The sequence below is a fragment of the Panthera tigris genome, chromosome E3, assembly GCF_018350195.1.
Source record: "Panthera tigris isolate Pti1 chromosome E3, P.tigris_Pti1_mat1.1, whole genome shotgun sequence".
Taxonomy (NCBI): Eukaryota; Metazoa; Chordata; class Mammalia; order Carnivora; family Felidae; genus Panthera; species Panthera tigris.
This window is the reverse complement of record NC_056675.1, coordinates 14851957-14864752: the sequence shown is the minus strand read 5'-3', so window position 1 is coordinate 14864752 and position 12796 is coordinate 14851957. Positions and strand designations below refer to the sequence as shown.

At 44.2% G+C, this 12796-nt stretch overlaps 1 protein-coding gene and 1 long non-coding RNA gene across 3 annotated transcripts in view; one reads left to right on the top strand and one right to left on the bottom strand.

Moving 5' to 3' along the window:
* The window catches only part of CALN1 (calneuron 1), a 366396-nt gene that overhangs the window by 43730 nt on the left and 309870 nt on the right, over positions 1–12796 (top strand). The window lies entirely within an intron of this gene.
* Positions 10559–12796, bottom strand: part of LOC122234530 — a 28264-nt gene continuing 26026 nt past the window's right edge. Inside the window, exons 2-3 of the long non-coding RNA XR_006212298.1 lie at positions 11004–11814; positions 10559–10602 (exon numbers count right to left, since the gene is read on the bottom strand). This is a non-coding gene — a long non-coding RNA (uncharacterized LOC122234530). The remainder of the gene's footprint in view (positions 10603–11003; positions 11815–12796) is intronic.

Here is a 12796-nt window from a genome sequence, read left to right as displayed (position 1 = left end):
GCCCCCCTTCATCAAATCAGTCCCCAAGTCCTGCTTGTTTCAGTAATCGGACGCTGCTCCCTATCCCCGCCATTACTGCTTGGCCTTAGTGTATATATATATATATATTTTTTTGTATTTTATTTCCTTTTAGCTTTTAAACTTCATCGATTTAATTGACATATAGTCGACACGCAGTGTTACATTAGTTTCAGGTGTGCAACACAGTGATTCGATGGGTCTGTACGTACGTCCTGCTGTGCTCACCGCCATGCCGCTGCCATCTGTCCCCATACGACACTATTACTGTGCCACTGACTTGGGTTCCCCGTGCTGCGCCTTTTATCCCCATGACTTATCCGTTCCGTAACTGGAAGCCCGTGTCTCCCTCTCTCTTTCACTTAGTTTGCCCACTAGTTCCCCCGCCTTCCTCCCCTCTGCTTTGCCTTGGTATTAGATCTTAACAGCTCTTCATACCCCCAGTCTGCCCCTGCTCCAGGCCGTCTTTCACCCTGCTGCCAGAGTTTTTTGTCGTGATCTGGTTGTGTCACTTTCCTGCTTAAACCCTTATTGGGTTTCCCTGGCCCCTTATTGCCTGCAGTATGAAACCCAGACTCAAGACAAGTCACACGAGGGCCTGGTGGTTGAGAGACTAATACCCTCTGCCCCCCAAAGATTTCCATGATCCGAATCCCCAGGACCTGTGAAGATGTTGCTCGCAATGTGATCACAAGGCTTCTGTCAAGAGGGAGGCGGGAGGGTCACAGGTAGAGAGGGAAATCTGGAAACGAAAGCAGAGGGTTGGAGGTCCGACAGGAAAGAAGATGCGGTGTTGTTGGCCTTGAAGGTGGCCGAAGGGGCCATAAGCCAAGGGATGCAGGTGGGGTCTAGAAGCTGGAGAAGGTAAGAAACGTTCTGCCCTACAGCCTCTGACGGGAGCACCGTGGGCTGGCACCTTGATTTCAGCCCACTGAAACCCCTGTCAGTCTTTCAGCCTCCAGAACAATCAGACAATAAATCTGCGATGTTTTAGAGCCATTTCGTTTGTGTTAATTTGTTACAGCAGCAGTAGGAAACCCATACAGGCTCACGCTTGGGGCTCAAAGTTACCTAACCAGCCTCATTCCCTTGCTGTCCTCTGCCCCTTGCCCTGTAGACTCCCTCCTTTCTTTCTTTATTCCCTTTTGCCATTTTCCTCCCTTCCCTGGCGTGATTTGCAGCCTCCCCTAAATTGCTATGTGGTTCTCTATTGGTTTTTTAGGACCCGAAGGCTTTGATGATGGCACCAATTCCTCCAGGCTGTTAATCACATTATTATTGTCTCTACCATCCCCGTTTGAATGCCTTTATTACATCCCTTATTATGAGGGATTGCAATTTTTTTGTCTCTGCTTCTGTCTCTCACACTAGACCACGAGTTTCCCCAAAGTGATAACTTAGCCATTTTTTTTTATGCCCGGTTTCTGCTCTGCAACAGGCACTTCGAATTCTTTGTTCGGTGAAGGAATGCAAAAGATAGAACGAAATTTGAAATGAGAATGTGTAGGGATGCCTGGGTGGCTCAGTCGGTTAAGCGTCTGAATCTCGATTTCCGCTCAGGTCACGATCTCACAGTCGTGAGATCGAGCCCTGTGTCGGGTTCCACTCCTGTAGCATGGAGTCTGCTAGAGATTCTCTCTCTCCCTCTCCCTCTGCCCCTCTCCCACGTGTGCGCTCTGTCTCTCTAAAAAAAAAAAAGAAGAAGAAAGACAAAAAAGAAATTAGAATGCATATATGACAGTAGCCATGAAGCATATTTAAACATGAGAACATAGGGATGAGCACTGGGTGTTGTATGGAAACCAATCTGACAATAAATTGCACAAAAAACAAAATAAATAAATAAACACCAGAACATATAACTGAATGCTAATCACATCTTAATCTTTAAGAAAAGGAACACAATTTTATTTAACCGCCCCCCCCCCCAATTTTTTTCTTTTTGATTGAACATCTTTTCGTGTTCATTTTTATATTGAGGGTATAATTGACCTACACTGTTATATTAGTTTCAAGTGTATAACGTGATGAGTCAATATTTGTATCCATTACAAAATGATCACCACCGGAAATCTAGTTACAGTTTGTCATCCTACCTAGTTCCAATTTCTTTACAGTCTCACCAACACTTTATTGTTTGTTTGTTTTTAAAATTTTTTTTAACACTTATTTATTTTTGAGAGACAGAGACAGAGCATGAGTGGGGGAGGGGCAGAAAGTGAGGGAGACACAGAATCAGAAGCAGGCTCCAGGCTCCAAGCTATGAGCACGACGAGGGGCTCAAATCCACAGACCCAACCATGAGATTATGACCTGATGGGAAGTCGGATGCTTAACTGACTGAGCCACCCAGGTGCCCCTGTTGGCTTGTTTTTATAGTGACCATCCTAATGGATGTGTCTCATGGTGGTCTTGATTTGCATTTCCTGGACTCATGGCATTGGGTATCCTTTCATGTGCTTTTGGGCATCTCTGTATATTGTTTTAGAGAAATATCTGTGTAATCCTTTAGCCATTGTTAAATTGTGCTTCTGTCTCGTTGTTGAGTTATATGAGTTCTTTAAGGCACCCCAGGAGGGAGAAAACATTTGCCAATCACACATCTGATAAGAGGGTAGTATCCAGGAATCAATTTTTTTTTTTAATTGACTAGGGCAGGGTAACTCAGGGCCAAGTAAGAGTTTATGCAATTTATCGAAATGCTCCTTTTTCCATGAAATAGCTGAGAGTATCACAGTGAATTCCTTCAAATTTTCAAGGTATAGATGACTCCTGTATTTAAAAAGCCCTCTGAAACATGGACGAATTTACCGAATTTATTCTGTTAGGTAATCATGATCCAGAATTCAAACCTCAATGAAAGTTATCTTAGAAACAGACAAAATAAACAAGCCTTGCTCTTTAATTAACCAGCATTTTCAAAACTGGTGTTCCGCAGAGTGCTGTTCTGGGAAATGTAAATAGATGTGCTGGGAAAAATTTCCACCGTCAAATAAGTTTGGGAAATGCGGCACATTCTCTCCCTGTCCTTGAGATTCAAGGTGCGCACCAGCCCCTTCTGTGGCTGCGTATTTGTGCGGTGGAGACCTGCTAATGTTGTTTCAACCCACCATTTCTCAAGTTGGGAGAATAAGCCCTTCTAAGCTTCTAAGAAATCATTGCACATTTAGTAACATCTTGCCAAACAGTTTAGAAAATACTGATATAGGCACAAAAGTCCAAAAGAATTGATTAGTGGACAGAACGTGGCTATATGCGTTCAAAACCTGGGATTCTGGGATATTGGGATTCAAAATCTTGCATCCCAAGATGGGGAAGGCTTCTTTTAGGAATGCAAGTGTAACTCAGAGTAAAGTAATTCATTGACGTAGGACATCTTATTAATCGTTTTAGAAACAGAAGAAGAGGAACCTCAAACCATAGTGGAATGATTTAATATAGTCCAATATTTATTCCCAACTGAGGCTTTGTAATTCTAATGTAATAAAATCCCATTTGAAACCAGGAACCAAAGGTTTAGCTGACAGAGAAAGAAAATCATCACCCATAACGTAGGAGTAAAGCCAAAATGTCCATTATTCCCATAATATTATGAATGTTTGGAATTTTGGACACACGGCAGAGATAGTAACATCGACTCCAAAGGTTGGGACACTAATCAGCCTGCCAGTGTCCTATAATGATGATCCACGATGATGCTCATCCGTGACTAGGTTCACACCATTTCTGCAGCTCATTTACGTTTTTAACCTGAACATTTGGGGGAGTTAAAATTTTCTTACTTTTAGTCCTGATCATACGTAACAGGATTTGAGGATCACGTTATTTGCTCTTACTGATTCCCTTCTTCGAATTTCTTTTTAAAAAATGTCGTCACCATCCTGGAGGCAAGGAGAATCTTGGTGGAAAGAATACTTAGTTGCCCCTCCTAGATCAGGATAGGGGAGCATTGTCTGTGTGTGGTGGGCGGCGGGGGGGGACAAAGATGAAGCATCCTGGGGATTGATGCTTTTGGCCGTGGGACCTCATTTCTTACCCCCCAGCCCGATTCCTGTAGTCAGCCTTTGGTCCATTATTGGCTGGGAAGCAGCAGTTAATCCTACTGTACAAAGTCCTCTGCCCAGGGAGAGCCCAGCGTCGACCCCATTCTTTGGCACAGTGTTGGCTCTCGTGGCACCTGGTTCTGTGACATTACTTATTATTGGTTTCCTGCAAATTATAGATCGTATAATAGCTCAAAGTTGACGGAACACTGAAAACCTGGAAAAATGTGTCAGACCAGACACCTGGGAATCCCTTTCGTCCATTTCAGAGCCTTACAATTCGCACCCCCCACACAGACACAGAACAGTAACACTAGTTTTAGTAGGAGCAGTGGTAATAATAACAATAAGTAATAATAATACCCTCTTACAATTCCTAATTGACGAAAACAATCACATCCTTTTGCCAAATTCTATCAGGCTTCAGTTGGTTCTATTTCAGCTTCTGAACACCATCCCCGCCCGTCACTTTTTAGCAGATGGTACTTGACTTTCTTTGGTTTGCAAGCTTCTGCTCTGCCTTCTTGCATATTCTGGGGGTGCACGTGGACTTTGCAGCTAAGCTCCTCCTCTTTTCCACTGTGTATTCCTTCCCTATTGCTGCTATAACAATGACCACAAGTACAGTGGTTTAAAACCTCACATTTTTATTATCTTGTAGTTCTAAAAGCCAGAGGTCTGAGGTGGGTCAGCAGGGCTGTGCTCCTTCTGCAGGTGCTAGTGGAGAATCTGTTCCTTGCCTTTTCCAGCTTCTAGAAGCACCCGGGGTCCTTGGCTCAGCGCCCTGCATCAGTCTGACTGTTTCTGTGTCATGCAATCCTCCTCTGACCGTCCTGGCCTTCCTCTTAGGAAGGACCCTTGTGATTACATTGGACCCACCCAGATAACCCAGGAGAACCCAAGGTCCTGAAGTACACCTGCAAAGTCCTTGCCATGGCAGGTGACATATTCATAGGACATGGGCATCCTTGGAGGGCACATTCTGTATACCAGAACTGGGCTTATGGGTCTTGAGAGGGTGAGTTCTGTGCCCTCCTCTGCTCATCTGGGGGTCTTTCCAGGAAAACTTCCTGAGCAATCCTGAAAATTCCCTGCTGTTTCCCCACCTGCTTAGTTGTCACAACCCATCTTCCTTTCTTCTTTTCCTTTCCTCTTAAGGCAGTCTTTAGCATTTCCAGCAAACGTTCCCTCTTTTTACGTGTTGGTATGCATTTTGCGGGAGAGGAGGCTCTCTGCTTGGACTCCGGTGACCTTGTTACCTACAGGCTGCAAATTCTCACATCCATTCACGGATGCCTTGGGTGTTTCCTCCTGGCTGCCTTATCCTCCTACCAGCTATAGAACTCTCAGACAATTCCTGCGTTTTCTTTGGGACTCTGGAGGAATATTTTACTACAAAGTGGAATGGACGGGTAGGAGGCAGTGGAGAGAGAGCCAGAATATCATCCCGTATTTGTATAACCAATGCAATGTGTTTCTCTCTCCGTATATGGTAGAAGACACCTGTAATAAGCAATACTAATCCTACCCAAGGGTTATTGAGTGCTCACTGTGTGCCAGAATCATGTGTCCAGTCCCTTAAATATATTAACTTACTTAAATGCTCTCAACACTATGAGGAAAGGTTCTATTACTCTCTCCATTTTACAGAGGAGGAAATTGAGGCACAGAGACATTGAAGAATTACTCAATTGGCCATACAGATAGTAAGGGGCAGAGCCAGGATTCAAATCAGTACCCAGAACCTGTGTCTTCAGTGAGTACATGATGCGTAAGATTAGGTCTGTCTGTTTGGGGAAGACCATAGAAAAACTGACTGCCGGGCCTCTGGGGTTGTACCACTGAGAAGAGATGATCACCTGTTGGGATTAGCCAAGGATGGGAAATGGGTACTCACACGCCCTGAGGATTTTAGAAAGGTTCCTTAGAAAAGATGGGCTGCCCCCTGCTGGTTGAGCAAATTCAGGTTTCTTTAACTGAACCGGAGTCATAAGGTCAGTTTTTAATGATCATTTCCCTCTGCTCCTGTTTTAGATCTTGTGAAAGTCTTCACTGGGGGAAAATATGTCAGTGTTTCTCGGCTCCAGGGAACTCTGGTTGCTAGGCAACCTATCCCTCAAATTTGGGAATCTTCTTCGACTCTGGGGATGGCATCCTGGCAGACTGGACATTCATAATTTACTACGGCTGGAACATTAAAATTTAAAAATAGGCTGTAAGCGTTAGTTGCCCTGCATGTATTTTCAAAATAGAAATCCTGAGGAGTTTATTTTGCAGAGGTGTTTGTTCTGACTTGCCTATTTGCAAATACGCTTAATATTAATTCTTAATCGATTTGCACTCTTGAGTTGGCAAGTTAGTAAATGCGGTTGCATTTCAACTACTTCCTGTTTACGGCCACACCCCTCAGAGTCCTCCTCTGTCCTCCTGCCTCACTTCTCACATTTCCTGTCACCAAGACCTGTATGTTTCACCCTCGAAACGCATCTGGATTTAATTTCTGCCTCCTTTTGTCTAACTGGCAAATTCAGGGATACCGCTCGGGTTCATTGTTTTTCATGTGGATGATAGGAGGCTTCAAACTCATCTTTTTTCTTTCTCCCTCTGTTTATTCATCCGCCCCCTTTCCCTCGAGTTTTCTTCTTAAGACATAGCTCTGACCGTATTACTCTTGCTTAGCAACCTTGAAGGTTCCCTGCAGCCAATGCTAATGTCTAGACTCCTTATCGTAAGGTTCAGTGCCTTCCCCACCCGGCCCCACCCAACCTTTCTCTGCTACTTTGCAAATGCGTTCTTTCTTCTGGCCACACAAAATCTAGAGCTCTTGTCTGTACCGTTGTCACCTCGCCCTGCCTTTGCAGGAGCCCGTCTCCCTGTCTAGAAAGTATTTTCCTTCTTTACATCAACCCTGCGTTTCAGTTATTGTTCAAAGCCCGACTCATATTGACCTTGTCACTGAGATTAATCATACACTCATCTGTATTTTTATAGCAGTATTAGAACACATCACATTCTCTTATATTTATCTGGTGATACGTGTCTCATGCTAGACCAGCATATTTTTTTATTTTATATTGTACTTTTTTCAATTTTCCGAAGAATTAAAGTTTCTTTATTTTTGAGAGAGAGACCACAAGCAGGGGAGGGGCAGAGAGAGAGAGGGAGAGAGACGAACCCAAGTAGGCTTTGCCCTGCCAACGTGCAGCCTGACTCGGGGCTCAGTCCCACGAACCGTGAGATCCTGACCTGAGGCCAAATCGAGTTGGATGCCCAACCGACTGAGTCACCCAGGCGCCCCTAGAGCCAACTTCTGTTTTTAGGAAAAATGAGGGACAGAGAGATTAGCTAAATAACATCACACAGTCTTCTTGGGTGACCAGGACAAGCTTGCTGCTGTCCTTTACAGGACCCAAACACCCACGACACTTCTGACACAAGATGCATGTGTCTACGTTGACCAGTTCTCCGGCACCACCCGGGTGCCCTACAGTTCGATCCGGTTCTGACACTGTCTTCCTGGAGTTAGTGTCTGATGCCAGGTTAAAGGCTCAGTCCCACAAGACTGCCCTCACTTGAGATGCCAGCAAGTCTCACGTTGTCCCTTGTACTTCTGCCTGACCAGCTGCAAATCAAGGTGCCCATGATCCCCTCCTTGGGTTCGGTAATTTGCTAGAACAGCTCACAGAACTCAGGAAACACTTACATTTACCAGCTGATTATACGATAAAAGATATGGTAAGAATATGGATGAACAGCCAGATGAAGAGACATAGACAGTGGAGTCTAGAAAGGGTCTCAAGTGCAGAAGCTTTCGTCCCTATGGAGTTGAGGTATGCCCTCCGCCCCCCCCCCCTTCCTGGCATGTGTGTATGTTCACTAATGGAAGCTTCCCGAGCCCTGTAGTTTGGGGATTTTTATGGAGGCTTCATCACATAGGCACGATCGATTTCCAGCTCCTCTCCCCTCCTCAGAGAATGAGGGGTGGGTCTGTAAGTTCCAAACATGTAATCATGGCTTGGCCTTTCTGGGGGCCAGCCCCCATCCAGGAGCTCACCCCGAATCGCCTCGTTAGAACAAAAGATCCTCCTGTCACTCCAGAAGTGCCGTGGGATTTACGAGGTCTATGTCAGGAACAGGGTCAAAGATCAATCTTAGCAGGAACTGGGGTCACAGACCAATATGTATATTTCTTATTATTTTGCAGTGGGACTACAGGACAGTTGACCTAATTTCTGTAACAAATTAAAACGCCTCGAAAAGAGGGGGCAGCAGGGAAGAGGGTGGTTGGTTCTAGGAGAAGACAGGTTTGTTTCGTTTGTACCCCGACGTGATCGTATAACCTAATGCCCGTGAGACAATCAGGGAGATGGAATTATGCATGGGAATTAGCTGATACTGAGGAATTCTTGTTTATTTTGTTAGGGTGATAACAGTATACGGTTATGTAAGAAGAAGTTTGTTTTTTTAATAGATGTGCACTGAAGTATGTAGGTAGGGGTGAAATGACACGATACCTGACGTGTGCTTTGCAGTGTTTCCGCAAAAAAGAGGTTAAAAGGACAGATGAAGTAAATGTGGCCAAATCTTAAAAATGATTGGATCCGGATTACAACTATGGGGGGATTCATTTTATCATCTATGTAATTTTGAGCATGTTTGGAAACTACATCTACATACACAATGTGTGTGTGCACACGCACATATGCGTATATGTAGAGGGTATTCATTTTCCACTTAAGTTTTAATTTCCATGGCAATAAGTTCAATTATCCTCAAGTGTCCAACGAGACAAGACTCTGTTAGAAAACTTGCCAGTTTCAGTTGATGGAAACTGGGGTCTGCCTTAAATTGTTTGCCTTAAGTTGTTGCCCTTACCTTGACCTGTTTGGTTTTCTGGGACAAATGTGTTCACCAGGGCCAGCCATCCCTCTGAGTCAGGGTAGGGATGTTCCAGAAAATTAGATGTCGTTTGAAAAAGAACTTTTGGGGGTGTCTGGGTGGCTCAGTCAGTTAAGCATCCGACTCTTGATTTTGGCTCAGGTCATGATCTCATGGTTTGTGAGATTGAGCCCCGCATTGGGCTCTGCACTGACAGCATAGAGCCTGCTTGGGATTCTCTCTCTCTCTCCCTTTCTCTCTCTGACTCTTCCCTGTCACACACACTCTCTCTCAAAATAAATAAACTTAAAAGAAAAAGAAAAAGAAAAAGAACTTTTAATCTCAGGCATATTAGTCTCCATGCAAATGATATTAATTACCCATGAAATTTATTTAGTCTCTAGAGCTGTCCTGGTTAGACATATAAATAGAATATTTTTCTTATCTGCTTTCATTTGTTATTGAGTGCCCTTGAAAATCATAATGAGGAATTTATTTTAAAGGATTTCCAATCCTGATCACCTTTCTACCTGAGTAGTCTGTCTGAAGCCTGAGTTTAACTAAGATCTTACCTATACTTGAGAAAATATCTAAATCTTGGCTTTGTTAATTTAATCTAAGAACTTGCCAATTTTCGTTTAGGTTCTCGTTTGTTGTGAAGAAAACTATTTTATGTCAAATTCGGTCTTTAAATTTTTTTTTAACGTTTATTCATTTTTGAGAGACAGAGACAGAGTGTGAGTAGGGGATGGGCAGAGAGAGAGAAGGAGACACAGAATCTGAGGCAGGCTCCAGGCTCTGAGCTGTCAGCACAGGGCCCAGCGTGAGGCTCAAACTCATGAACAGTGAGATCATGACCTGAGCCGGAGTCGGATGTTTAACGGACGGAGCCACCCAGGTGCCCCAAAGTTGGGTCTCTTAAAGTAAGTCATGATGCCTAAAGGCAAAAGCAATATTAAAACATGGGAAAGCTCGGACTTCAGATTTGTCAAACAAATTTGATATAAAATACAAGATAAAAGCACGGTTTTAGAGTTCACGGTTTATCTTTTAATGAACTCTAAATTTGACAAAATGAGTTTTACAACCCCTAGTTGAAATAGACATCTATGATAATGCTTAAAAGACACTAACCATGTGAAAAATTAAAACGAGAATATGTCAGTGAACCCATTTTCAAATTAGTAATTACAGTTAATTTGTGTTGGACGTTATTCTTTTTTTTTTTTTTAACGTTTTATTTATTTTTGAGACAGAGAGAGACAGAGCATGAACGGGGGAGGGGCAGAGAGAGAGGGAGACACAGAATCGGAAGCAGGCTCCAGGCTCTGAGCCATCGGCCCAGAGCCCGACGCGGGGCTCGAACTCATGGACCGCGAGATGGTGACCTGAGCTGAAGTCGGACGCTTAACTGACTGAGCCACCCAGGCGCCCCTGTGTTGGACATTATTCAACGTGATCTCTCACACAAAGATTTTACTGTCACACTTCCCACTGCCTTTTTTTTTTAAGTGTTTTATTTATTTATTTTGAGAGAGAGAGAGAGAGAGCACAAGGCAGGGGAGGGGCAGAGAGAGAGAGAAAGAATCCCAGGCAGGTTCCACACTGTCAGCACAGAGCCTGATGCAGGGCTCGACGAACTCATGAACCGTGAGATCATGACCTGAGCCAATAGCAAAAGTCAGACACTCAACTGACTGAGCCACCCAGTCACCCCCCACCCCACACTGCCTTTTCTTTTTCAGGATTTCCCTTTAATCTAGAATTAAATAATCCTCAGTGCTGACTGGGTCCTGTTCTGACTTATTGGAAAGGGGTCTTCCTTCTTGTGCCTGACCCTGCCTTTGTTTCCTGTCCCTTGCTTACTCTTCAAGGGTTCACGAATATTCCTTCACCAGGTACGCATGGGCCCTTATTCTCCCTCTGACTACGCTACGGATTTTTCCTTTGCACTTTCAGGATGTTATTTGTAAGAGCTAAATGCAAACACACCTCCCTATTATGCTTTCAAATTGGGGCCAGCGCGATCGATGAAATTAAAAACCCGCAGATCAAGCTACTGACCAAATGAGGTAGGTCTTCCCTCTCCTCGCGAGAGCAGGTGGCTGGAAAACAGGTGGTTGGGTCGGTGCAGGTTCCTTCTTTTGCCCTTGCGTGGCACCCGGTGAAGGTGCTAATGAAGACTGACCTGTCCCCAAGGGAAAGAGCTAGAGCGAGAAAGAGCAAACAGCTTGGCTGCCGAGGTGGCTGGAGTCCCGTTTGCGACAGTGGGGTCAAATCTCCAGGCAGTGTCCCATTTTTCATATAGAGTTTAGCCGATAGGATGAACCCCAGCCTGTCGCGTATGATAAGAAATTACCCACGGAGACCCTGAGCTATGTATCAGTCTAACACTGATGTCGGGCTAGGCCTACTGGGGCAGCCTGTGAGGTTTTATTTCTGTTTCCCTTCCTAAAATGCGTCTCCTTCTATGAATGTCCTCCTCCCTAAGTCACGTTAAGCCCTGGAAATAACAATGAGAAGAGCCCACACAGATCAGGGAAGAGAGTGTCCTAATACATCAAAATGCTGGCATGTTCATCGAGTGAATGAATGCATGCATGCACGCATGCATGAACGAGGTCTTGTAGTTTTTGTAGTTCTGTCCTGATGCTTAACAATTACACCCATGCATCCCTCCAACACAGCAGGAGATGAAGGTGTGAGTTAGATGTCCGATGAGGAGGACTTTGAGAGTCAGCCACGCTGAATCACAGTAGGTGTTTCCACTCGGTCACCAGGGTTTATGCTAACTTCAGGCATGTTATTCACGAGGATACGCGCTTTTGGAGAGGAGCAAAATCCAAAACCATCTCTCTTCAGTGAGAGTGTTCCTCTGCCAAAAGAAAGCAGGGAGGGGAGTCAGTCGCCAAATAGAGAGGATAGAAAGTTCCTCCTCAATTCTATTGTGATGTTTTAATTTTCTTTGGGGAAAATCACCTGGTGTAAAGCAAGATGGTGTAACCTTGGGCTTTTGTATACCAGCATCGAACAACAGGGAACTTCTAGTCTTGCAGAATCCTAGAATCGTCCAGTTGGAAGAAGTCTTAGGGGTAGCCTCTACCTTCCCCAAAATGTTTCTCCAAAACCCCAGTCTGCCCTGCCTCTCCATGAGTACCTCCAGTACCAAGAAACTCCCTCTTCAGCATGGCGGCCACTTTTATTTTTGGATTATTCTTTTGGGTTAGGAATCTGTTTCTTATTTGCAGATGAAGTTTGCTGCCTTCAGATTCCACCAGTTTGTCCTGGACCTTGTGATGAGACAGTGCAGAATCAGACTTTTGCATTTGATGGCCCACCAGATACCTGGTGGCAGTGATTATGTTCCTCGAGAGTCTTGTTTCTTAGAAGGAATGCTTTCTTGTTCCCTCACCCTATTCTCAATTTGCTGTGGCTTATTATTTTATTTTATTTTATTTTATTTTATTTTATTTTATTTTATTTTATATTTATTTATTTATTTATTCAATATATGAAGTTTATTGTCAAATTGGTTTCCATACAACACCCAGTGCTCATCCCAAAAGGTGCCCTCCTCAATACCCATCACCCACCCTCCCCTCCCTCCCACCCCCCATCAACCTTCAGTTTGTTCTCAGTTTTTAAGAGTCTCTTATGCTTTGGCTCTCTTCCACTCTAACCTCTTTTTTTTATTTTCCTTCCCCTCCCCCATGGGTTTCTGTTAGTTTCTCAGGATCCACATAAGAGTGAAACCATATGGTATCTGTCTTTCTCTGTATGGCTTATTTCACTTAGCATCACACTCTCCAGTTCCATCCACGTTGCTACAAAAGGCCAGATTTCATTCTTTCTCATTG